This window comes from Zootoca vivipara, chromosome 16 (assembly GCF_965207765.1).
Source record: "Zootoca vivipara chromosome 16, rZooViv2.hap1.1, whole genome shotgun sequence".
Lineage (NCBI taxonomy): Eukaryota > Metazoa > Chordata > Lepidosauria > Squamata > Lacertidae > Zootoca > Zootoca vivipara.
The window spans coordinates 10,591,146-10,615,230 of record NC_142599.1 but is presented as its reverse complement, the minus strand read 5'-3'; the positions used below and the strand labels follow the sequence as shown (position 1 = coordinate 10,615,230).

General features: G+C 43.7%; 1 protein-coding gene across 24 annotated transcripts in view; it reads right to left on the bottom strand.

Moving 5' to 3' along the window:
* FBRSL1 (fibrosin like 1) overlaps positions 1-24,085 on the bottom strand; it is a 791,192-nt gene that overhangs the window by 475,625 nt on the left and 291,482 nt on the right. The window lies entirely within an intron of this gene.

The following is a 24,085-nucleotide window of genomic DNA, read 5'->3' as shown; positions in this document are numbered from 1 at the left end:
ATTGATTTCTTTTATTGAATTAATAAGTGTTATCATACTGTACAGAAGGCAAAATTGCTGCTGAATGTGAGCGATAACATATAATTACAGAAAATCAAATCCTAATCTACAAAGCTAAACCAGGTGTCAACATTTTAATTGTAGTTAGGGGAGTGCAGTTAGCTGGAGCTGGGCGGGGAGAATTCCACGGGTGTCAAAGGCAAGAGAAAAGTGCAAGAGAAAAGTGCGGTCTTCAAAACAGCCTGGGAATGAGGTCACTTAAACCTCCAGAGGGGTGTTAACAACCCACAGATAATAGGAAGCTTTGTATTTAAGTTTCTTTTCTTAGTGTGTGTGTGCAGGGGGGAGATGTTTACATTTGTGAAAACCTAGCTACTAAGTACTAACCAGCCTGATTAATCCTTGGTTAATTAATAATAAAGCACTGCCTTTGGGCAGAGAAAGCTGCTCGTAGGGTTCAAGGTTCCCCCCTCCCTATGCATTTACACTGCAGCTGATAATTTGCACAGCATGCTTAATTTGCTAAGTGCTTTACATTCTTTGTTGCATTCACACTTTACAACAACTCTGCTGAGGAAGGGCTTTGTGGTTTCTGTTTTACAGTTGGGGGGGGGAACTGGGGAGAGAGGCTGATAGAGGCGGCTTTGCGCAGGCTCTGTGTGTTTGTCTGATGTATCCCACCCCACAGGTATTTAATCAAAGCAGGCTGGAGGAGTGAGCCACAGTCGTGTCCTGCAAGCCATTAACCAGCGAGGAAGAGAACATACCAGCGAGATGCGAACATTCAAAGAATTCAGACAAGGGGCAGGAGGTATTACCAAATACCAAAATGACAATACAGGAACTATATTTTTGTCACCTGAATACAAGTTTGCGCCTGTATTAAAATACAGTGGTGCCTCGCTTAACGAATGCCCTGCTTAACGAAATTTCCGCTTAACGAAATGATTTTTTGAGCGGAGCTTGCCTTGCTAGACGAATGTGTTTTACGAAAAATTTGTTTAACGAATCGCGGTTTCCCATAGGAATGCAGTGAAATTCAATTAATGCGTTCCTATGGGCAAAAAAAAAAATTCGAAAAAAATTCAGTGCATTCCTATGGGATTCGCTAGACAAATTTTTCGCTATAAGAAAAGACCCGTGGAACGAATTAATTTCGTCTAGCAAGGCACCACTGTATCCTGTTATTCAAAGAGGGAGGGAGGGAGGGAGGGAGAGAAAGGGAGGAAGCCTACCCCATCCTGGAAAAGATTCATCAGCCAGTTGTCTTCATGGCAACATGGTCACTCTTTAGTCATGCAGATAGGATGCTTATAGGCCCAGCCAGGGCCATCAACTTAACTAAGAAACTGGCCTGACTAGCCTGGCATGTTCCCTCTACTACAGACTACAGTCTTGCAGATACAAAAATACAGGCTGGGTTGGGAACCTCGGTCTAAACCAACCCCCAATCCTATAATGATAGTATTGGCAAATTGCTTTGATTCACTGTATCTAGAAGTAGTACCTCAAGGATGTAAGGAGGGGGCTGGAGGGGAAGCAGCAATGCATGCCCTCCAAATCGAAAACAGACCCCGAAAGAAAAAGAGGAACTGCTTGGGAAATGTTGAATTGTACCCGACATTTCTCATACTCAAAGCTGACCCACTGAATTGAAGGAGCATGACTAACTTAAGTCTATTAATTTCTATGGATCTGCTCTGAGTAAAACGTGATTGGCTACCCCCCAAAACCATTTAAAAGCAAATAACTATTGATAGGAAGCACTGAGAGTGTTTTAGACTTCTTCTTTCAAACACACTTTGGAAGAGGTAGCTAACAGTATAGAAATATCTGTAGTAAATAAATAAAATGCCAAGTTCTAGAGGGCAGGACTTCACACCCGGAGGGGATGGATGCAGAGCATGTCCCAGAGATGCTGCTAGCACAGGAACCTGTGGGTGCCACTGGCGCCCCAACCCAAGGATGTTTCAATTCCATCCTCTGACTCAGAGGGCTCCACTATAAAAGGCCCAGGAAGACCCGAGGCTTCCCCAATCTTGTCACAGTCCCTGAGCCATTTTCTGTCTCAGACCAAAGACTCACTTCCAGCAATACGGTGTGTTCCAGATGACTTTAAATCTCCCTCTAGGAATGGCACACTTGTTGGTAGAGGGAAAGAGCGCAAGGTTGTACCAGTGACAACAGTTTCTAGTCTAAACCCAGAAGACAAATTGATTTAATAACTAACTTAGCTAAATCGTTTTCTAAATTGGTGCAATTAGTAGCTCAACCACTTTTGCGGGCACTCAAATCAGCTTAAGTGGGTCAGGGAGAGATATTGATTTTTGCTTTCTTTGGCTAAAACAATCCTTTTACTTGGATCTGATTTAAGAGCTCATGCTAGTTGGTCATGCAGATTTTAGCTACAAACACACACAAAACAAAACAAAACATGGTAATTATTTAGTTGTATTTAATTTTTTCACATTACTCCAAGGGCTGAGGGCAAGGTTACAAGATAAATATCACCATGTTAAAAAGTAAAGGTAAAGGGACCCCTGACCATTAGGTCCAGTCGTGACCGACTCTGGGGTTGCGTGCTCATCTCGCATTATTGGCCGAGGGAGCCGGCGTACAGCTTCCAGGTCATGTGGCCAGCATGACAAAGCCGCTTCTGGCAAACCAGAGCAGCACATGGAAATGCTGTTTACCTTCCCACTGTAGTGGTTCCTATTTATCTACTTGCATTTTGACATGCTTTTGAACTGCTAGGTTGGCAGGAGCTGGGACCGAGCAACGGGAACTCACCCCGTCACAGGGATTCGAACCGCCGACCTTCTGATCAGCAAGCCCTAGGCTCAGTGGTTTAACCACAGTGCCACCTGGGTCCTTTCACCATGTTAGGGTAGGTTAATTAACATAACTCAGGGCACTGTGAGAAATTAGAATGGCACCCAACCAGCACTGAACGGGATGTTGCTTCCCCCTGTGGCATCACCAGGTAAACCCACTGTAGGGGTCAGCTGAGGGCACTTTGCCAAGGCTCTTTTCAAACTTGGAGCTGGCTCTGGGAGGGGAATTAAAAAGCAGCCCTACATTGGTATAGACCAGTGCTCCCCAACCTTTTTATCGCCGCGGACCAGTCAACGTTTGATCATTTTACCGCGGCCCGCTGGGGGGGGGGCGTTGATTGTTTATATTTTATTTAGATTGTTTTAATTAAATTGTATTTAAATGTTCCTTGGGCAGCCCGGTACCAATTGATCCACGGTCCGTGGCCCGGGGGTTGAGGACCACTGGTATAGACCACCACAAGTAGATACATACGTAATAATTTATTTGTTCAGCTATAAGCCACAACCAAACAGAAAACGAAAGCCACAACGAGCTGAACCACAAATTTAGCTCTTAATTTCCTGGCTGCCACCACAAGTAAAGAAACACGAAAAGTAACATCGTTCTCATTATCAAACGACGAAAAATCATACAAACTCACTGTCACTCCAGTAGTTGTTTTTCTACGAGGAACTTTTTAAAGTGGGTACAGAGTAATATAACGGGCATTATCCTCTGCAGAAGTTTTACAAAATGCGTCAGATGCTGTTCCAAGGGAACAGAGAAACCCACCTAACCTACCTCACAGGATTGTTGTAAGGATAAAACAGCAGCAGAAGGGGTATGTATGCCCCTTTCAGCTGCTTGGAGGAAATGTGGAGAACAACAACAACAACAACAACAACAACAACAACAACAACAACAACAACCAATACCTTGTTGCAAGTACAAATAGCTTTCTTCTTTTGAATGGCCTACAAGCTGTGGTCCTCCACATGTCAGACTCCAACTCCCATCAGCCCCAGTCGTCATGGCCAGTGGTCAAGAACGATGGGATGTGTAGTCTAGCAACTCCCCGAAAGCCACAGATCCCTCACCCCTGCTCTAAGGTCTCAAGCAGAGGCTGGCAGACAGTATGCCAAATGCACCTTTCCTCTGCTCCTTATCACAAGTCCTTTCTTGCTTGCTTATGGTGCTACAATAAACCAGGTTGTTGCTGCAAAGCACAAACCACTAGCAATTAATCCAGGCGGGTGCCCCTCTGGCTTCTGAAATGTCACCAAACATTTCCACATCCAAAAGGGCTAAAACATAAAGGCCAGAGTGTCACTGGGTGGGGGCAGGAGTACCACCTTGGGCTCCTTGGAGGAGAAAGTGGTACGTATATGAATTTGATAAAATAAAGAAATAACCGTGAGCGTTTTGTCTTTAAAAGAAACCCCCAAGATTTCCACGATACCAAAAGCTCCCCACAACGCCAGCATCACAGCAGTCTCCTTCCAGATTTCATTCTAGCAAATGCATCAGAACCTCCTTCCCCACACATCGTTCTGCCCATTGTGCACCACCTCCAAGTTTTTACAGGGCTTGGAATCTTCTTTGCTGGTGTTTCTTTTTCCAGCCTTAAAGCCAGCTGGCAAAGCTGGAAGGTTAACCTCACAGCTGATGATCAACATGGGCTGGCCAAATAAAATGTAGCCTTTTAAACATAATTTGCACTTGGCACCAAATGCATTGAGGGGAAAGGCACAGCAATTTGTACTTTGGGCCGGCTACTAACCCTGCATCAGTGCTCTTTGATGCCCCCAATTTGCATCTGACAGGCCTAATGCATCTTGGAAAGCGGCAATGAGAGGAAGAGGCCCCAGAGCTAATCAGAACTGATGTATGAAAACTGAAAACACCTAATTGGCTCTAATTTGTTGTTAACATTCGGCTTGCTCTCTTGCTAAAAATAACATATAAAAAAAGAAATTAAAAAGGTATAACAAGGAGAAAAAGAGAGAGAGCGTAAGCACCAAACAGAGTGTTCCTCATGATTATGACCTTGTATTGGCTTTACTTAGATTTTAAAAAGTAAATCCAAAGGGAAAATTTCCGCAGCGGGGGGTTGGGGGTGGGCGGGTAGCAGAGAACACAGTGAAGCCCTTGCTTTTCTAACTGATGGTCTTGCTAAACTAAGGCTATTTTGGACTCCCCAATATAGGACCATAAAGAAGGCTGATTGCCGAGGAATTGATGCTTTTGAATTATGGTGCTGGAGGAGACTCTTGAGAGTCCCATGGACTGCAAGAAGATCAAACCTATCTGTTCTGAAGGAAATCAGCCCTGAGTGCTCACTGGAAGGACAGATCGTGAAGCTGAGGCTCCAATACTTTGGCCACCTCATGAGAAGAGAAGACTCCCTGGAAAAGACCTGGAAAAGATTGAGGGCACAAGGAGAAGGGGACGACAGAGGACGAGATGGTTGTACAGTGTTCTCGAAGCTATGAACATGAGTTTGACCAAACTGCGGGAGGCAGTGGAAGACAGGAGTGCCTGGCATGCTCTGGTCCATGGGGTCACGAAGAGTCGGACACGACTGAACGACTAAACAACAACAACAACAACAACAATTGGACTCCCCCTTAGCTGGGTAGGGCTAACTGAAACAGCAGCACAGTCCTATGCATGACTACAGTACAGTGGAACCTCAGTTTATGAACACCTTGGTTTACGAATTTTCGGTTTACGAACGCCGCAGACCCATCTGGAACGGATTAATTCACTTTCAATTACTTTCAATAGGAAAGTTCGCTTCAGTTTATGAACGCTTCAGTTTATGAACAGACTTCCGGAACCAATTACACCCATGCTTCGGGTTAAGTACGCTTCAGGTTGAGTACTCCGCGGACCCGTCTGGAACAGATTAATCCACTTTCCATTACTTTCAATGGGAAAGTTCGCTTCAGTTTATGAACAGACTTCCGGTACCAATTGTGCTCATAAACCGAGGTACCACTGTACTATAAAATAAGTCCTACTGAGTTCAATAGGACTTACTCCCCAGATTGCAGTCTCAAGCCCCATGGAGCTCAATGGGGCTGTGATAAGACTGCTGCTCTACTCCAACTTGCTAGGATTGCTCTGTTAAGCTGAAATCCCATGCAGAGTGACCTGGAACTAAACCCCATACAATTCAGTAGAACTAGTTTCTGAGTAAACATATATAGAAAGCTTGTGCCATACATTTGGGGGCTAGATACATGGGATGCGGGTGGCACTGTGGTCTAAACCACTGAGCCCCTTGGGCTTGCTGAGCAGAAGGTCAACAGTTCGAATCCCTCGATGGGGTGAGCTCCTGTTGCTCTGTCCCAGCTCCTGCCAACCTAGCAGTTCAAAAGCATGCCAGTACAAGTAGATAGATGATAGATGATAGATAGATAGATAGATAGATAGATAGATAGATAGATAGATAGATACCAACCACTATACCACTGCAGTGGGAAGGTAATTGGTGTTTCCGTGCACTCTGGCTTCTGTCGCGGTGTTCCATTGCACCAGAAGTGGTTTAGTCCTGCTGGCCACATGACCCGGAAAGCTGTCTGTGGACAAACACCATCTCCCTCAGTCTGAAAGCAAGTTGAGTGCCGCAACCCCATAGCTGCCTTTGACTGGTCAACCATCCAGGGGGTCCTTTACACCCCAACACCCTGGCATCAGCAAAGAAACAGCAGAGAAGAGTGAAAGAATCACAGAATTGTAGAGTTGGAAGGGACCACGAGGGTCATCTAGTCCAAACCCCATCAATGCTGGAATCTTTTGCCTGACATGGGGCTCAAATCCACGTCCCTGAGTTTAAGAGTCCCACACACTACCAGCTGAGCTATTCCCTCCTTCATCTGCCAAGACACTCCTTCAGACAATGGTTGTGGTGGGGGAGCGAGATATGAAAGGGACACAGGGTGCGTGTGCAGAGGTTAAACAAGCAGCCCACAACGCTTGAAAGGTAGGCCTTGCAGTGTTTCAACATGAAACACAGCTGTACCGGTGCCAAGTGAGGATGGAAAACAGAGATACCTTCAATATGTGAAGGATTTCATATTTTAATGCAACGCAGATGCAAACCTCTGAATGAATCACTCTCTGCCTATAATTAAAAGAGATTCTTCTGATGTCTGAAGGCTCTTCCTGTTCAGAAAGCCTCCTGGACGGCATTTCATCTCTTGTCTTCTTAAGTCTGATCCGAATTTGGAAGAGGAAAGGAGTCCAAAAGTGTGATGTCACCCCAAACACCACTCGCAATTCCCCTTCTCCCCTTCTGAGGAACTTGATTCTTATTGTCTGTCCATTGCCTCCTTTGATAGCTCCCTCAAGAGCCCTCAGAGCTAAATGAGAGCAAGCAAAGATCTAAGCAGAACAGCATTCCTATGGAATCCAAGGCAATCCAAGGCATTTTTTCATGCAAGGCAACACCAGCTCCTTAGTGATTTAGTGGCAGGACTAAGCCACCCCCATTCCCTTTATACTGGTTATTTTTTAAAAAAGTTATGAAGTCATTTTAGAAAGCAGTGGTTCCAGCTAAAAACCCAGAGCTTTTTGCATGACGGGGGGGGGGCTTTTTGTTTCGTTTCGTTCTTTAACCCCATCTGTGCTCCATTTTGTGAAAAACTGGAGCAGGGTATTTAAGCATATTTGCTCAAAATAAATCATTTTCCAAAAAGCTGGAACAGATTTTTATGTCACACTGAACCTACGTTTCCATCAGACTGCTACATAAAGAACAAGCCAAAGTCAACATCTGAGCTCAGGATATATTCTCATTTTCGATCTTAATAAGGTCCATCTCACACTCTGAGCACAGTAATGTGAAATAAAACTACAGAAAAGGAGGAGGTCTTGGATTGGGTGCAAACACTATAGCAGAGCCCCGTGTTAAGATGCACTTTGCGAAGCCTGAGCTGACACCAAGCAATTTTACAAGGTGGTCTCGCAAAACCTTAACTTTGTCTGCAGCAAGTGAGCTTAATAGGAAATGCATAGACCCAGGTTTACCAACGATAACACCAATACAGTAGTCTTAAATCTACAGTATGGCCTTAAAAGAATACCAGTCTGAAGTGTCTCAATATTTTGCCTTTAAACACAACAGCACACAACATTCGTTTGTTTGCTTGCTTGCTTTACTTGCACCCTGGGCCAAATAGGGGGGTGAGGGCTTCAAAGTCACAAGGAGGGACCAGATGCAGAGTGCTTCGCTTGCTAAAGGTCACATGTTCAATCCCTGGCACCTCCAGTTAGAAAGCAGGAGAAAGGAAAGACCTGTCTCTGCCCCTGGAGAGCTGCTGCCAGTCAGAGCAGACCACACTGGGCTAGACAGACTAATAGTCCGATCTGGTGTAATGCAGCTTCCTAGAAACCTTAATCTTGTTGCTTTGCATTTCCAGAAGCTGTCAGGTAGTAGAGTGCATGCACGTCCCACTTACCAAACACAATATGTTCCCAGAAAATTGTTTGTTAGAAAAGCGTTCCCATAGCGAGCTGACAATTTTCATTCTCTCCTATGGGAACATTTCTAATTCGTGATCTCTTCCCCGCCCCCTGCTCGCACTAGGGTTTCTTCTTGAAATGGCTGCAGCCAGCCAGCCAGCCAAAGACAGACAAAGGAAAAACTGATTTGTCTGATCTCTCCTGCTCTCTGAATTGTCCGATCTCTCTCTCCGTAGCTGCTGCCCCAAAATGGCTGCAACCAACCAGCAAAAAATAAACAAGCAAGGAAGTGGGCAAACCCTGTCTGTTTGCATATCTGAATCAGCCGTGTGTGTAGCAAGGTTTGGTTATAATTCTTTGTGTTCAGATAAGTGCATTTTCCCATAACAAGTGGGTGGATAGCGGGACCTATGCTTATTCAAGCAACATCGTAGCAGCAAATACTCCTTCATAAAATGTGGGTTGTATCCTGCATTATTTGCCTGTTAGTGCAAGGGCTCTTGTGTTAGAAGACAGGCAAGTTTTAATGTTGCACAAACAGAGGAATCAAATGTGATGGTTGCACTAGCAGGAACTTGTTGCAGAATCTATTGCGCAACAAAGTTAAACGCAATCTGCTGACTGCATGCCCTTGCGCGGTGATGTTTTGCTGGTGCAAGTACTGTGTACTGCTAAGTGGCTTTAACTTAGCACTAAATTGGATATAATTCTACCCTTCAAAGCCAGGGGCTTTTCTGCAAATGCACCACCTTTTCTAAGAGCTCCATTTCATTCCAGACTGAGAATCATCTTTGTTGTAGATTAAATTTGAATCCGTCCAGATGCTTCTGCCAGATAAATGATATTTTAGGTGCTGCTTAATTATCAATGCTTCTTCCAACTGCTGGGCTGAAGACTTTGCCGTACAACGTGCCCTTCACAATTACAAAGTTCACTGAGAGCTACTCACGTGTGACAATGCTGTTTAAGCCAGAGATGGTATCTGTGGAAGGACTGTACTGTAGTAAAGTCTATGAATGGCAATAGCATTTCACTAGCAGGATAGCTCCGCTGAAACCACTGTTTTCCTTGAAGGAAAGGCAGGAACGTAAGAAGCTACCTTATATTGAACTGAACCACTTCATCCAGTTCAGCATCATCTACACCGGGAATTGCCAAACTGTGGTCCTTGAGCTTCATTCAGGTGGCCCACAACACATCCCCTTTAAACTTTATTTTTAATTGTATTTTTATTGCTTCCTTGATTTCTTCTGCAATGCAACCAAATACAGTATAAGAAAGGAAGGGAACAATCAAACACAATTAAAAACCATACAGCATTTAGCACAGTGCACTGCAACTGCGACAAGAAGGAGTAAAATCATGGTCTGCCAGAACCATTGGCAATTTTAAAGTGGTCCAAGCCGGGGGGGGGGGGGAGAGAGAGAGCGAGAGAGAGAGAATGAGTTATGGAACCACTAGTCTACACACACTGGCAGAGGCTTGCCATGGTTTCAGACAGGTAAACTTTCCAGCCTGATCTGAAGATACCACAGAATGAACCTGAGACCTTTTGCATTCCAAGCATGTGCTCTGTCACTGAACCATGAAGGACTCATGGTCTAATAATTCCCACTTGGTTATAAACCTCTGTCTCGATTGTATTGTTTCAGATTACAGAGAGGGGCTCCCATGCTCCCTATATCAAATGGTGCACCAGGTGAGAAAGGCCTTCAACACCTGCTTCCATTCACTGCACAGTCCTAGCACTTGCATTTGAAGCTCTTTCCATGGCTCTGATGCATGGTTTGCACTGCATAGTTTACCCACGTTGCGGAGGCTGATAAATCTGCATGCATTCATCCCATCACAATCACTCAGATATGCAGCAATCGGCAAATGGAACACGGATGTTATAAATCAGCCTTCCCCCAACTGCTGTCCTCCTAATGTGTTGAACTAGAAACCCCATCATCACTGACCACTGATAATGAGGGTTGGGACTTGTATTCCGAGATTTATGGTGAGCACCAGTTTGGAGAAGGGTGCTGTAAATGTTTATCTGAATCAAAACACACAAACATCTCACTAACACTAACAAAGCTCTGGCTGTGTGGGTCAGTGTTGACAGCTTTACAAATAAAGGTGAACTGGACTGGTTTTATCCTTGGTTTCAGGTGTTGAGCGGACATTTGAGTAGATGGCCTGCTATGGACTCCTCCCCATTCCACCACACCTCAATTCAACACCTCATGGAGTTGTCTGGGTTGTCTACTCCTAAATCTGACCTTAGATACTCCTCTATCCATCTACAGTGGTACCTCTACTTACGAATGCTTCTACTTACGAATGGAGCTCCGTCCGCCATCTTGGATGCGGTTTAGATAGGATTTTTTCTACTTATGAATTTTTAGATAGGGTTGCTTCTACTTACGAATTTTTTCTCCCAATGCATTCCTATGGGATTCGACTTACAATTTTTTTCTACTTAAAAATGTGTGTTTGGAACGCATTAAATTCGTAAGTAGAGGTACCACTCTACATTTCCAGGAAGGGGAAAACTAGATCCCTACCTTTCTATGAAGAACACTCAGTGATATGAGCACATGGGTAGGCAAAATAAGGCCTGGGGACCGGATTCAGCCCAATCGCTCTCTAAATTCGGCCTGCGGACGGTCTGAGAATCAGCGTGTTTTTACATGAGTAGAATGTGTCCTTTTATTTAAAGTGCATCTCTGGGATATTTGTGGGGCATAGAAATTCGTTCATATTTTTTTCTTCAAAATATAGCCCAGCCCCCCAGGTATGTCCGAAACCCTGGAGAGCTGCTGCCAGTCAGCACAGACAATAATGAAATAGATGTACTAATGGTTTGGCGAAATATAAGTCAGGCATGTTCCTACCGAAGGCGATGCATAAACACTTGCCAGATCCTGCTTCAAGGGCACAAATGTTCTTCAAGACACTCAAGTGAATTCTCTGCTTTCGCAGCATCTTCCTTGCCTCTGGGCACAAGATGTAATGAAGGATTTCAAAAGCGGGCTATAAAAAACACCACCAAAAAAAATCTATCCACTGTTCTCAAAATGATTTATGCCTTTCCAAATGCCTCTCAATTCACCGAAATCGGAGAGAGATCACCCTCGAGGAGGCAGCCCTGACCCTAGATCTCCCTCTGCCATAGGAGCACTTATCTTATTGCTGTATTTTGGTGAACAGTAGCAATCAGGTGTGTGTGTGTATTTATATATTTGTGGAGGGACTAGCCAAGAAAATACAAATATTTTGACAGCCAGAAAACCTAGAAGTGTGGGAAATGTGTGTGCGAAAGAGGGAGGGAGATTCTCGCTGCAAGAGAAACACACCAAAATCCATATTAGTCCTAACATGTGGCTCAGCAGATATGTGTTATCTGGGGCTCACCAGCCAGCTCCTGCAAGTCCAAGATCAGAGTGCCACGGTTAACACTCCACGGGCTCTATCATTCTCAGGAACACAGTGCTTGCCTTTAAATGCATTCGTTCCGGAAATCATGTCACATCCCTTCGCAAGGAAAACACACAACTGGTTATCGCTGGATGACACACCAGGCAATGCTGCCCTTCCAGTGGGGTCACTTGTCTAGGCCCGGCTTCACAGCGAGCGTTTTCGACATGGGTAACTTCAGATTAATGTTTTTCCTCCACCCGTCCTGCCTCCCCCTACCACGCTTTCTTCTGCAGAGCGAAATCTAGCCTTGCCAGCTCTCCCAGATATATGTATCCATCTGGCAATGTGGAATTCACACACAGGCGTAAGGATTAGCATCCCTTGACACACTTCTCGGGATATCTGTTTTAAATGCAGGCAGATTTGAGGTGCTGCTTCTGACAAATGCACAGAATATTAAAGTGGGTATCATGTTAAAAGAGTTTGATTATGTTCCTTTTGGCAACGGTGAAAATGGAAATAGCCCAGCAACAGAATTGTGGCTCTGTTTTTACACAGAAGTAAAGTTTGGATTTTTAGATTATAATAAAAAAACTGGCCCAACAAAGCAAGTGGATGATTTATCAAGTCCGACTCATTTGAAATCACATGGTGGCCCCTCTTCACTTCCTTACCCATCCTGGTTGTACCAGTAGAGACCTCAAAATATCCATATTATCTTCCAATATACTGTATTAATTTGAAAACACCGTCTTGTATTTATACTTAGTTTTATTATATGTTTGTTTGTTTCTGGATACATTTTTTAATGAATCGTTTTCCATTGCTTCGGATCTGGATTTTGAAATTAGTTTTTGCAATTCAGACTGTATGTGCAACCTTGTATGTGATGGATTTAGTGTTTTGTTTTGTTTTTTTGTTAAGGGGAGGGAATTCCCCCTTTCCTTATTTTTGGGTATACAGTGGTACCTCTACTTACAAATAACTCTACTTACGAATTTTTCTACTTACAAATGGAGCTCCGTCCGCCATCTTGGATGCGGTTTAGATAGGATTTTTTCTACTTACGAATTTTTAGATAGGGTTGCTTCGACTTACGAATTTTTTCTTCCAATGCATTCCTATGGGATTCGACTTACAAATGTGTGTTCGGAACGCATTAAATTCGTAAGTAGAGGTACCACTGTAGTTTAAAACTAATAAGATAAATTTTAAAAAGAAGAAGATAAGAATGCTATATTTAATTGAATATTGCAAGAGGAAGAAGTTAGTGCAAATACAGGTTCTGAGTTCACAATATATTGATATGAATTAGGACAATAGCTGGGCTAATAATTATAGGTCTTATCATATAGCAGGTATGGTGAACCTGTGGCACAATGGATGCTGTTGGACTCCAACTCCCATCAGCCCCAGCCAGTATGCCCAATGGTCAGAGATGATGAGAGGTGTTGCCCAACATCCAGAGGGTCACAGGTTTCCCACCTGTTAAATAGCATTATGGCGCTGTGGTTAAACCACTGAGCCTAGGGCTTGCTGATCAGAAGGTCGGCGGTTCGAATCCCTGTGACGGGGTGAGCTCCTGTTGCTTGGTCCCAGCTCCTGCCAACCTAGCAGTTCGAAAGCACGTCAAAATGCAAGTAGATAAATAGGAACCGCTACAGCGGGAAGGTAAACGGCGTTTCCATGTGCTGCTCTGGTTTGCCAGAAGCGGCTTTGTCATGCTGGCCACATGACCTGGAAGCTATACGCCGGCTCCCTCAGCCAATAACGCGAGATGAGTGCGCAACCCCAGAGTCGGTCACGACTGGACCTAATGGTCAGGGGTCCTTTTACCTTTTATTATTATGATTAACAGCTTTGCCTCTTTGGATATAGAGCAAGAGAAACATTAATATACCGGTATGTCCTTTTTGTTGTTCTGTTTTATTTTCTACATGGGTACTATTTATTTTCTTTTTCTTCTTTTTGTTTCTTATCTTACTCTGTGCAATTGTAATTTTTTAAAATCTTTCAATAAGGAATAAAAAATAAAAAATGACTGACAGCAGCATAATATATTCAGCAAAGGAATAGAAATCAGGCAAATTTGCATATAATTTAAACTAACTGCAACATCCAGCTTTTCTGGAGGACTTAAGTTTAACCTGGCACCAGAATGTTGATTTACTTTTAAAGCACCAACTGTAGACATCCCTAAATGCTAACTGAGAGCAGCTCTCCAAATTTTATGCCAAAGTCTTTCACGGTCCAGCTACCTGACAAGACTCTATATAGAGATTCCAGAGACTGAAACTGGAACGCTTATATGTAAAACATGTGTGCTATGAGTGAATTCATAGTCCTTCATAAAGTTTTTGGAGTGCCATGACACTAGACCTCATGGAAATGGTTGAGTGGCAAATACTTTGTCTGCTTAATGTAACCAGTTTTGCAACAAGGTGCCCTCCAGCTGTTCCTATCATCTCTGACTACTGAACACAGTGGCTGGAGGTGATTATGGGTTCAAAACATCTGGAGGGCACCAGATTGCCTACTGCTGGTCTACACGCACAAGCAGCAGCTCTCCAGAATTTCAGACAGGAGTCTTTACCTGGAGATACCAGGTACTGAACTTGAGGGATGTGCTCTGTACTGCAGTCCTTGTCCTGAACTCCCACATGGTGAAACTATTTTAATCCAGGGTGGATGCTACCAAGAAGTTGTGTGTACAAGGTATTGTGTGTTGGATGCAAACTGACCATACTGGTGCACACACTGCAGAGCTTGCAATCAGTGTGGGTCCCTCCTTCTCCCCCCCCCCCTTTGCTAATTGATAACAAATGGTTTGGGTAGAGGGTCCTTTTCCTGTGTTCCTTGGAGATTCAGATCCATATACAATTTACAGAAATCCTCATCTACACCACAGCATTTAGGCTCCAAATATGAAATGGAATCCCCTCCCCTCTTCCATCTGTAAGAATAGCTATCACCTCCCCACCCCCAAACTCATTTGTCACTGGTTCTGTGCAGCTTTGTGCCATAATTTAACCACCTGCCTTAATCTATATTCAGGTTGTCAGTCTCTTTCTACATGTGGGGGTTCTCCTACCCCCAATTTGTGTCAGCGCTTGAACTGAGATTTAATACAGAGATGACAGATCACCTTCTTACTTCTAAAATAATTTCTAGAAACAGATTTGCAGTGCTCTTTCACTCCCTTCCTCCCTCTCTCAATCTCAGGCGCACACACAAGGATAGCACTGAAGCAAAATAAAGATGACAGCACATTTGAACAAGGCAGCAATAAAACAGTGATAGTAATAAAGAATAAAAACGCTATATCAGGTTGCCATGGGAACTAGTATTCAAGGACTCCAGGTAATGCTGTAAAACACGCTATTGAGCATAAAGCACTAAGCAGGTTAAGAGGTTATTTATTATGTTACAACATGCCATACAGTGCCCTCTGGTGTGTGTGCAAGACAGAAATATGTGCTTTAAAAACAACAACAACAACAACAACAACAACAACATCCCAAACTCTTCTGTAGCCTTTATAAGGAATGGGCGCTTGCACACTGAAATAAAGGTGTTTATCAAAGGCAATTGTCAACTATGCACTTAAGTGGATTCACAAAAAGAGAACAGATAAAAAGGAAGACCTAGGATTCTTGCACTGTCTACAGGTGACCAAATGTTTTGATCAAACCAGCAAGCATTAGCTGTGGCAGGCAGATGCACGAGGGACTGACTTCCTTGCAGATACTGGGAAGCAAGCAGAAGTGCACTGAATTAAAACAGAGCACCACAAGACTTTCCGGCAATAAGGTGTGTTTATTTCAACTTAACATTGGTTTAGGGCCAGTTAGAATGTTGGACATGAAAGATGGGGGATCTCAGTGGTGGACCCATATCTATGGAACTCTTTATTTCCCAAGAGCAGAGGAACGAAATATCTGGCCTGTGAACTCAAAAGTGGGCATTGAAACCTCTCTACCTAGCCTTTGGGATACTCTCCTGAGCCACAGCCCTACTCTTCCTTGCCTTTCTTGAGTGCTTTTGTCCCTGGAGAATGTACCCTTGAACTCTTGATCATCTCTCTCGCTTGCCTGGATTTAGCAGAGAGGTGGTAGATGTGGGTGGGTGGAGAAACTAGCCTAGTGTGTGTAGAAATGTAGCTCTACAGGCCTCTCTTATCTGCCCCTCTCCAAGCCACACACTCTCCTGAGTCAAATTCCTGCTCAACACCCTCTTTGATTGCTTTTGCCAGATTAGAATGTGTCAATGTACTGTGATCATGTCTTGTTTGCCCAAATGGTCAGATTAACATATGAGAATTAAAAGGGATCTGAATTTTGCACAGTTGGAATTTTCTTTCTTCTTCTTCTTCTTCTTAAACAAAAACCTTTAAAAGATGTTGGCAATAGCCTCAGTGGGGCGCTGGCTAACATTACCCTCTTCACCAAGACTGTTATTGCCATGGTAAGGCCCCCTCCTCTCCCCAAACGATGTGATTCACATGACATCCTTCTCTCATTTTGGAATCGGCCCCCATTGTTCACTCCACCGGTCAAATTCTGAAATGTTACACCAGCTCTAGTATGTATAAGCAACGGTGGAGTGGGAAGAAAACTCGTGTGATTCTGATCTTCCATTTATACATGGAAAACAAGCAAACAACAAGAGATATCCAATGTTAGTTATACTCTGAATATGACTAACTCCCTGCATTGCAGGGGGTTGGACTAGGGGGTCTCTTCCAACTTTACAGTTCTGTAACTTATGTCCACCCAAAAGTAAATCAGATTAAATTGGGTGGGGCTTATTCCCAGTTAAGTGGGATCAGGGTTGAAGCCGTAGGTGGATATCACACAGAGTTTGCCAACCTAACTTTAATTGTATTTGGAGAATCTTTTTCTAAGCCCAGTGTAGCTGCTTTAACAAAAATAAAATAATGTCGAATCTAACTTTCTTAGAATATCTATATTCTACTTGGAGAAAGTGACTGGACAAATATATATTTCCTTTCTGAGCAATTAAGACACATCTCAGACTATTATGAGTGTTCGCCCTCTGGAGCCTCTCCCAGAGGCTGCAGTGCACATCTAGAAATATACTGCTTGTCAGATCCTATTACTTAATTAAGATTTGGGCTTTGTTACTATCGCCTTGCCCATCAGAAGGTTCAGAATCTGTAAATATGTTCCCCATTTATAAAGTAAACACAGGATTTAGTGGTTTTTATTAAGGTCAGCCAGGGGGGGAAAGCAAACATGACGGGGCTGCCTTATATGAATCAGACCATTGGGTCCATTTAGCTCTATATTGTCTGCACTGATTGGCAGTGGCTCTCCAAAGATTTCAGGCAGGGATCTATTCAAGCTCTGCCTGGACATGCAGAGGGTTAAATCTGGCGCTTTCTTCATGCAAAGCAGATGCTCTGTTATTGAGCTATGAACAACAACAACAACAACAACAACAACAACAACCCAAACAGTCCACAAGGCTATATACATCTTTAAAGTGCATTCAAAATACCGGTACGTACATTTCCCCCCTTAAATAACTGGGCACTGTAGTTTGTTAAGGTTTGCTGGGAATTATAACTCTGTAAAGGGTAAACTACAGTGCCCAGAATTATTTGAGGGGGGGGGGAAGGTGCTTTGAATGCGCCTTAAGGTATAATGTGCACACAGCTTTTGCATTCACAGCAGCAGGACCAAAACCATTTTGGGGAGGTTATTAATGAAGTTTACTACAAAGAGAAGGAGAAGGAGAAATTTTCAGCAAAACAATGTTCATATGAGGGCCAGCAATAGTATAGACTCTCATCAAGAATAACCTGACACTCACCCTGAAATGTCTTCAAATTAAGCTTTGGAGTCACCTGATCTTCTAGATAAGAATGACAAAAAGCTCAAAGAATGCAGTGTTCCCTCAGCTCCTGCTGGGGAAGCCTTCACCCAGTTTAAGAAAACTTCAGTTCAGTTGTCCCCCCACTAAGTGGCACCAATGCACCACGAACCACAGTGAGCAGGGGGGGGGAGAGACTCATGATGGGCATTCCGTCTCATTTTGCCTCTTTTGCGCCTAGCTGGCTGTCAGTGAACGAGAACAGACATAACATAAGTTAAACGCTTTCTGACAGAGGCTGTGTTCTTCAGCAAGTGAGAAAAGCAGCCAGAATTAGCAACTATGTCCCATACTTTCTTTTTTGGCAATTGTAGACTGAAGAGGTTTTCACCCATTTTTCACCCAGCACCCTAGTAGCTCTTGAATGGCACCAGCCACCATTCTGAAATTGCTTAACAATGGAAGGAGCTGAAAAATATTTACATGTACATGATTAATGCAATTTTGCGCCACTGCCCAACGAGAGGGAGGGATGTTATTCCAGAACAACCCTTTGATTATATCCCACTCACACAGACAAGGGAACAGTAGCTTTTCCTTTGAACCCACTTATTTTAAAGATGTGGGGTGCACTTTTTATAGTTAGAACTTTGTTTGGAGGAGGAGTAATGATTATGAGGATGAAAAATATCCTGTTATACATGATCCAACCACATATCCATAAGGGCAGGTACTGTCTACTTCAGAGGTCGTTGGGCTCCCAAGTTCCATCAGATTCCTTAGGGAAGGAAGTGAAAATAAAACTGCTGAGAACACGATGCCATTGTACAAACGAGGCATTCACTTCCTTCCCTAATGTACAAACGAGTTTGTACAATCTGGAGTTTGACCACGCTTGGGAGTTTTGAGAACCCCACCTCCAAAAGGACATTGTAGAGTCGGAAAAGATTCAGAAACAAGCAACCAAAATGATCGAGGAGATGGAGCAACTCCCCTATGAGGAAAGATTGCAGCATTTGGTGGCATCTTGAAAGTTGGCATCTTCCAGTCAGTGTAGATAGGTTCAAAAAAAAAAAAAGAGAGAGAAGAGACGAAAAGGACCCCTGGACTGTTAAGTCCAGTCCAAAGCAACTATGAGGTTGTGGCTCTCATCTCGCTTTTAGGCCGAGGGAGCTGGTGTTTGTTCACAGACTGCTTTCTGGGTCAGGTGGCCAGCATGACTAAACCACTTCTGGCACAACGGAACGCCATGATGGAAACCAGACCACACGGAAACGCTGTTTACCTTCCCGCTGTAGCAGTATCTATTTATCTACTTGCACTTTGATGTGCTTTCGAACTGCTGGGTTGGCAGGAGCTGGGGCAGAGCAACGGGGAGCTCCGTCACGGGGCTGACCTTCTGATCGGCAAGCCCAAGAGGCTCAGTGGTTTAGACCACAGCGCCACCCGTATCCCATTCACTTTAATGTGTTTATCTGAATCCAGGATTCCACACACACACACACACACCCGGTCAAGACCCTACCTGGATCAGAGTTCAGGATGGGCAACTGCATGAGAGGACTGGGGTAAGGGGCTGTGCACACATTTTTGCCAACCTCTCCATGTGTTTCTAGTGCTTAGAAGGATGCATTCCCAATCCCCAAGGGGTCCCCTGCTTGGGTGGCAGGATCCACAACCCCAGGCAGTCTGTTAGATCTTCATCTTTCTTTATTACTTCACCTCTTAATCCCTCTCCCTCCTTTTGGCACTTGATCCAGAGCCTGATTATTTTGTTGTTTGCAGTCAGCTGAAGTAATTAAACCTAACCCTCCTCCTGTGGGAGTCCCGCAGAAGGTTAGTGATCCACAGGCAAGGCATGCTGTTATTTATAGCTGATTAAGCCCCATTCATCTCCATTTAAATGTTCCAGGAGATGGGAGAGATCCCAATACACATCTGTGCTTGATTAGAAACACCAGCTGTGTGTGGTAGCCTAGTCCCCATTGTGGAAAGGGAGGCGAGAGAGAAGCAGTGCTCCTTGGCATATCTAAACAAACCAACATGGCTTTAGCCATAGTTTACATTGCTAAGAGCCAAGCCTTTGTTATGGAGCTGATACCACAAGAAACCCAAGCTGGCGTGCGGATGTGGGGGGAGGTATTATACAAGGCTTCTCCATCTGTACGATGCTTCGGGTCCAGCCTATGTGGTTTTCACTGGAAACAAAAAAAGGGGGGCAGGAATTTAACACTGTTGAAGAGGACATTTTTTAACAATGGCTTAACTCAGTAAAGCAAAGCAGCAGTACAATCAGAGGAGGAGCCACTATCTACTCCCCTGGAACCTGCATGCTCACAAGCTCCTGCTAAACCATGGTTTAGCTTAGCGTGATGTGTGAACCAGGCCAAGGTGTTTAGTTGTACATTCGCATAAACCTGTGTTTTCTTCTCCCACCAGCAAGCAAGACAATTTGGCCTTGGATCTGAAGCCTGCCAAATGTTGGGCTGTGCTGTTCGTGTCAAACTTTAATCAAGATTAGGAACATCTGAGTGAGGCATAGTAGCTCTCTACAGACAAGCAGGGAAGGAAATAAAAGTGTGTCTGAGAAACATTCTCTATCATTTTGTAGAGTTTTCTTTTTGCCTTTGGCAAACATTCCTTCCTTAACATCTGCAAAGCCCTTGACGATCCTTGCATTAAGGTGCTATTTAAGTGCAAGGCCTTTGATGGCTGCGATTATTTAGAAGGCTGGAGGGTTCAACAAAACCTATTAAAAAGCCTCTTGCAGGCATGAGTCAAATGGGTTTCTACGCAAAGCCTTCTTCCACAGTAAAAATGCAAACGGAATCATGTAAATGCTTCTAGCACAGTAATACTCAGGAAGAAACAGTCATATCTACTGGGTGGGCTGAGCACAATGAACACTTCACCTGGAAGTAAGTCTACTGAGTTCAAAGGGACTTACTTTTGAGTAGATATCCATTGGATCGCACTATAAGTTAGCTGCAGCTGCCCAAGCCTGCAGTCTAAGGATGGGGGGAAATTATAGGATTCCAACTCTCATCAGCTCCAACTAGCATGGGCAAGGTTAAGCAATGGTGGGGGTTGTAGCTGGGGGGGGGGTAGCATGTTAGCAACCTGGAAGTACAGCGTGGGAGTGTCAGGATCTTTGTGGAAGTGTCATCCATAGCTTAGGGGTAGAGCAACTCCCCTGCATGCAAAAGCTCCAATTTCCACCTCCTCCTGATAAGGCTAGGAGAGACCACCCTCAACCACCCAAAACCTAGAACGACTGCTGTCAGCGCAGACAATACTGAGCTAGGTGGACCAATGGTCTTACTCAATATAAGGCAGCTTCCTACATATCTTCACTTTTTCATGGTGCATTTCAGAGGTAATACACTGCACCCTGATCTAGAAGACTAGAGCTCCCTGCTATGAATTCTGTTTTTGTTTTTTGTTTTTAATTTATTAAATTAGTATACTGCCCTTCATCCGTATATCTCAGGGCTGTTCATAGCAAAAAAAATGCAAAATATGTAATAAAAAGAACAAGAACAAAACAAACGACTACTGCCCCTCTAGATCAGTGTTTCCCAACCTTGTGCCTCCAGCTGTTTTCGTACTACAATTCCCATCATTCCTGACCACTGGTCTTGCTAGCTAGGGATGATGGGAGTAGTAGTCCCAAAACATCTGGAGGCACAAGGTTGGGAAACACTGCTCTAGATGACTCAATTTCAACTCTGTAAAATTTCAACTCTGTAAAATCCCAACCTTAGTCTTGTATCTCTAGGCACAAAGACAAAAATAGCCAAATTCTATGACTGTTAAAAAAATTATTGAAGATTCAGTCATTTTAATGACTGCTCTGTACTGTTTTTAATGGCTATGTTTTTTTTTGTTGCTATATTTTGTGAGGGCAGTATATGAATGCTTTAATAAACAAAATAAAAATTATAAATAAAAACCAGCTTGAAAAATACAAGGAAAATTTCACAATGCAAAATATAGTTAAACAGCCAAACAAATCATTATTACAACTGAAAATCAACTAGAAAATACAGAGTTGTATGCAAGTTAGTTATGTTAGCTGTGTCCATTAATTTCGATTGCCCTGCTTTGAGTAGGACTAGCATTTGATCAACACATAAATTCCATATTTTAAAACATCATTACTGACAGTTCTGTCCCAGAGCCCTGCGCAGACAGCACCACTGGGGCTATGCGGAGGGGAATAACCTTCACTGGCTACCACACATTCCAATCAGCAAAAGCAAAGCCTTGAACCCGGGGACAATGGTGCCGTACAACCAACGCTTCCCACACTGCGTTCCATATGCTCCACCTATCATGACAATGGCCATTTTTGCTAGTTATCAGCAGCACAGAGTCAAAACCGATTCTAATCACGTCATTTTAAATTTACTTGGAAGAGTTTTGCTGTTTCTTCCACCTCCCCTCAGTGCAAAATGCCAAAAAGTGTTTCGTGATGCACAGTGAGCTGCTATTCCTGCTCTTGGCTACTCTAAGTTTTCTTCCCCCCTCCCTCTCTTTGCTGTTTCTAAGTTCAAGCTACAGCATAGAGACTGAGGAAAGTGGTCAGTGCCCTTACATCCCTCTGAGCTTCATCTCTGTGGAGTTTGAAAATGAAACTGGACTTTTGCCGTCCTGGCCATTTTCAGTACCACTATGTGATTGGCAGCTATTTTGAAATATATATTTTGCTTGCCCAACCTCAGGACAAGAGTTTCCTTTGCCAAGCAGAAATCTGCAAGTAACTCAGTGGTTTGGTTCACACATAACACTACACCATAGTTCAGTTAACCATGGCTTCACAGTTAAACTATGGTTTATAAGCCATGGTTAAAAAATGCTCAGTCTATGTTTTTTTGTTGGTTTATAAACCTTGGTCAATGTTGATTGTAACTTAGTGTTATGTGTGAACCCAGACCTCCTCCGTAACAGTGGTTAAAGAAGCTATCTGAGGCGGAAAGCTCAGCTAGACCAGCATTTGGTGATGCAGTGCAGAGTGCTGGGTTTGAGTCTCTCTGATTGGCTGCAGGTACAGCTAGTCAAGGGAGCATAGCTGCCAAGTTTTCCCTTTTCTCGCGAGGAAGCCTATTCAGCATAAGGGAAAATCCCTTTAAAAAAGGGATAACTTGGCAGCTATGCAAGGGAGTGGGTAGCGCTGTGGTCTAAACCACTGAGCCTCCTGGGCTTGCTAATTGGAAGGTCAGCAGTTTGAATCCCCACAACAGAGTTGCTCTGTCCCAGCTCCTGCCAACCTAGCAGTTCAAAAGCACACCAGTGCAAGTACATAAATAGGTACCACTGTAGCGGGAAGGTAACGGCATTTCTGTGCGCTCTGGCACTCATCACGGTGTCCTGTTGCACCAGAAGCGGTTTATTCATTCTGGCCTCATGGCCTGGAAAGCTGTCTGCAGACAAACGTTGACTCCCTCAGCCTGAAGTGAAATGAGTGCCACACCCCAAAGTCAAGTTTGATTGGACTTAACCGTCCAGGGATCCTTTACCTTTTTACCTACAGCTAGCCAGCGGGAGGGTGGACTCAGCACTTTGGGTGGGAGGGAGGGGGGAAGCAGTAGAGAGAGTTAAAAAGAAGAGAGTTGAGAGTTGGGGAATTTTGGTATTCAGCTGGTTATAGCTCCCATGTGTTAATATCCACTCTGAGGAAAATATTGGTAGCCAGAGAAGGAAGTCTCTGATCTCAGTTTGAAAGACTGTGTCTAGTATCTTATTCGGAGTAATCAGACTATATAGAACAACTGGGAAGCTGAATTTCAGCAAGGAGGGGGCAGAGCTTCTAGAGAAAGAAGAATCTCAAACCAGTTAGGGTTGTGGAGATCCCCTGGGCCTGTTATACTGCTAAAGGAGCCTCAGCAGTGATATTTAAAGAAGGTTGGGAAGCTGACAGAAAGTACCACCTTGTTTAAGAACCCAAGTATTAAAACTTACACTGTATACAATTAAGCTTAATGAACTGAAGTGAAATAACCCAAAAGAAGCTGTGTGTTTACCACCTCGATTAAAAGCCTGTAACATCTACTGAATTTATTATCTATAAGTTAGCTGTTTCTTGAAAGAATTATATCTCCTCTTTCGTTTGACCAATTTTTGGTTCTGTAAAATAAATCCCTTTTTTTAAATTTAACTTCCCTAAGTCTCCAGAATTTTTTCTTCATTAAAAACAACAACAAAGTAGTAGTAAAGAGGGGGTTTGCTGCATTGTCACAGCCCAAAGATTTGCTCAAATGAATATTACAGAGCTATTTAAAAAACAAACAAACTCAGGACAGGAATGATACTCCGTTCCCCCTATTCTATTCTATTCTATTCTCTTTTCCTTGCCTGACAAAAGAGCATAATTAGGCATTGACCCAAATGATATGAGCTGAGCAGCAAACTTTGTCCAGTTGTTGCCTCCATTTCTGATTCAGGATCTCAGAGTTGAGAGAGACCCCCCCCCCAAAAAAAACCCCACCAAACTGCAACACTAACAAACAACTCCCTACCTCATTGCAAATGTCAAGGGATCCTGACCAAACCATAA